General features: G+C 46.2%; 1 protein-coding gene across 1 annotated transcript in view; it reads left to right on the top strand.

Annotated features, from left to right (window-relative positions):
• The window catches only part of MDGA2 (MAM domain containing glycosylphosphatidylinositol anchor 2), a 325,099-nt gene that overhangs the window by 76,671 nt on the left and 244,864 nt on the right, over positions 1 to 3,564 (top strand). The gene's annotated exons all lie outside the window — the stretch shown is intronic.

Below are 3,564 nucleotides of genomic sequence, written 5' to 3'. Positions count from 1 at the left end.
CAGGGTTTAGTGGTGGGATGTCAGGGTTAGGTTAAAGGTTGGACTCGATGATCTCAAAGGTCTTTTCCAACCAAAGTGATTCTATGATTCTATGACACACAGCCAGCACGGACCCATTGCAAGAGAGCGGGTAGTGCAAGCAAGCTACGACCTGATTGCCATTACAGAAACTTGGTGGGATGAATCCCAGGTTGGAAGGAACCTCAAGGAACATCTGGTCCAATCTTTCTAGGCAAGAGCACAGTCATCACTCCAGTCACGGCGTAATTGAGGTTGGAGAGGACCTCTTGTCAACCCCCCTGCTCAAACCAGGGCCAACTTCACAGTGTGGTTAGATTGCTGAGGGCTGTGTCTGGTCAAGCTCTGAATGTCTCTGAGGACGGTATCCCACAGCCTCGCTGGGGAGCACTTGTCTGATTGCATGGGGAATTTGTTTTCACTCACAACCAGGAGGAATTTCTCTTGGTGCAACTTATACCTCTTGGCTCATGGTCTTTTACTCTGTACCATTAAGAAGGTTGCCTTTATCTTCTCTATAACTTCCCAGTAGTCAGTCAAAGACAGAAATTAGATCTTCCCATCTTCTTATATTCTCCAGGCTAGCCAAACCTAGCTCCCTCAGCCTCTACTTGTAGGGCACCTGCTCCAGCCTTCCCATCTTCTTCGTGGCCTCCTCTGCATTTGCTCCAGTATGTCCATGTCTGACCTGGACAGGGTGCTCAGGATGTTGTCTCACAGCTGCGGGGTAGAGGGGGAACCAGAACCAGAGAGGACCACCCGGACCTCCCAGGCCTCCTCTGCAAAGCTGTCTTTAGCCAGTCAGCCTCAGCCTGCTGTGTGTGGGGGTGTCAATGGCCACCTTATCTTGGCAGGCTTCACAATTGCCTTAAGTCCCATTTTTAGGCTTTAAATGATTTGGTGTGTCTAGTCTTGAGTGACTTCATCAAAATGAAGCTGAGTCAAGACTTGGGCTTCTTGTGTCTTTCACCTAAGAGGATGCACCTTCGTCGAAGGCTGAGAGATTTGAGGAGTGAGCTCCGACTCGGCGTTGGAGGCTCTTGGCTGCCAGTCATCCTTGTTGGTGGTCTAAGGGTGTGCTTTAAAAAGCAGACCCTGGAAAGCATTCATGTGTGAAATGTTCTGTTGTTCATCAAAAATACAGGGACTGAGTGTTTTGGCCTAGAAATGGAAGCAAGCTGATGTCCTTTTTATTTTCTATTGCGTGAGTGGAAGACAAAGTTTCAGCAATCTCATGCCTTTTCAAATGCTACTGTGATTTAAAATAACCTTTAAACCAAAAATGAAATCTCGTTAGAAAATGCCATCCTAATTTGGAGCAACAGTTTCATAATTTGTTTCTGTGCTACTAAATTAAATGTTTTGTAGAGTAGAATGAAGGTAACATTTACTTAAAATCCATTCACTATTAACAGATATCATTGCTTGCATTATTCCAAATTTTGGAACAGGTTTTGTTTCTAATTAATCAAGAGACTCTCAAGCTTTATTCTTGTTATGCAAATCAAAATGTAAGCGTCTGAAGAATAATTTTTAAGCGTGAGCTGCTTTTCAGTGTGGATGTTTGAAGCACGCTAATCTGTTCAGATTGTGGATGACGGGCTTCCTTTAATAATCCCATGCGCCTCTGCCACCACACCTCTAGTTTTTAAAAACTATCAAAACCCCCAGTTTTTTCAGAACCGCTATGCTGATAGTCCACCTTACACAGTACGCTGTGGTGGTTACAGCGGTGTTTGACTGGTGCTTGGGGAAGGGACTTGGGAGCAAAACTCTCTTATGAGGCCAGGCTGGGAGAGTTGGGGGTGTTCAGCCTGGAGAAGAGAAGGCTGCGGGCAGAGCTGAGTGCGGCCGGTCAGGGCTTCAAGGGGGCCCAGAGGAAAGGGGGGGACAAGGTTTTTAGTAGGGCCAGCTGGGACAGGACAAGGGGGGATGGCTTTAAACTGAAGCAGGGTAGGGTTAGACTGGATCCAAGGAAGAAATTCTTTCCAGTGAGGGTGGTGAAACCCTGGCAGGGGTTGCCCCGAGAGGGGGTGGAGGCCCCATCCCTGGGAACATTCCAGGCCAGGTTGGCTGGGGCTGTGAGCAACCTGATGTGGTTCAAGGTGTCCCTGCTCCTGCAGGGGGGTTGGGCTGGGTGGCCTCTAGGGGTCTCCTCCAACCCAAATCATTCTGTGATTCTAAAACTCATGTGATTCTTCCCCCAAAACTGTCCTTGTTTCCAATCCCTTTGAAAAGAGCCTCGGAAGGGGAGCATGGTCACACTCCCTTGGATATCAGTGGTCATGCTAAGACTTGAGCACCTTCTTCTGCATTTCACTGAATCATGGGCCTCAAAGAAATCTGATGAGTTGATGTTTCGATAGTTACTCACACAAGACTTTGCAAAAATTGGGTTAAATTCGTGGATGAGTAATTAATCAAGCACTACTTAAAGCTTTATTTTTATTTTGTTTTAAGGAAGGAAGGCTGCTGGTAAGGTTCCGAAATTATTTCAGTTGAGGCTGGGTTGCAGATGGGAAGGTGCTGTTGCTGTGTGCGTGCAGATTGGCTTGGTACAGGTGTAATTAGGCAAGTTGTTCCTGCGGGTACCAGCATCGGTGCCTGTGTTGTAGCTGTTGGAGCCAAACCAGGACGTACCTTTGAAGCACAGGGGCTGGACTTAGAGAAGCAACGTCATCTTGGTTGCCAGCCCTCCGCGTAGTGCACCTTCCCTCGAGAGCTCGCCGGAAAACCGCTTATCACCTCATTGGACGTTGAGTGTTTTTAACTAACACTTAGTAACAACAGCTGTTGTGTTTATTGTTTTGTTTCCTTTTTTTTTTCCTTCTTCAATGTAGTTGTACCTTCAGAGAAAGCTCATAACAGACCATAGTAAAACCTTGCAAACAGGAATCATAGAATCATAGAAAGTTTTGGGTTGGAAGGGACCCCTAGAGGTCATCCAGTCCAACCCCCCTGCAGTGAGCAGGGACACCGCTAACTAGATCAGGAATGTACTTCTTCCTGATGGTATAAAGCCTAAATTAATTAATTAGGTGTACTCACATTCCAAGGACTATTATTATTTCTTCCCTGTTTGAGTGAATTCTGTTGTGGAGATCTCATTTTCTTTGAGCTGATGCTCTGGGAGTAATTACATGATATCTGTATTTTAATCAAGAGAAGTGTGTTCTAAAGCCCATGATGAATTTACCTGCTTGAAGTTAAGTGCGTGTAACTGAAAGAATGGAATATGCATTAAAATACCGAATTAAATTGTTGCTTTAAAGGAAAACAGATGCATGCACACGATCTATGTTCTAGTGGATCCTACCATTAGGGTGCAAATTAGTCTGTCTTTTTATTTCCAAAGCTTTATAAACTATTTTGTCTAAGCGACATTTAAATTAAAATCATACATAAGGAACAAGAAGCGCGGCCAGCAGGGCGAGGGAGGGGATTCTGCCCCTCTGCTCTGCTCTGGGGAGACCTCCCCTGGAGCCCTGCGTCCAGCTCGGGAGCCCTCAGCACAAGGAGGACATGGACCTGTTGGAGCGGGGCCAG

The sequence above is a fragment of the Egretta garzetta genome, unplaced genomic scaffold, assembly GCF_000687185.1.
Source record: "Egretta garzetta isolate BGI_Z169 unplaced genomic scaffold, ASM68718v1 scaffold21, whole genome shotgun sequence".
NCBI lineage: Eukaryota > Metazoa > Chordata > Aves > Pelecaniformes > Ardeidae > Egretta > Egretta garzetta.
Note: the sequence above shows the minus strand (reverse complement) of the source record. Positions and strands in the feature narration are given on the sequence as shown.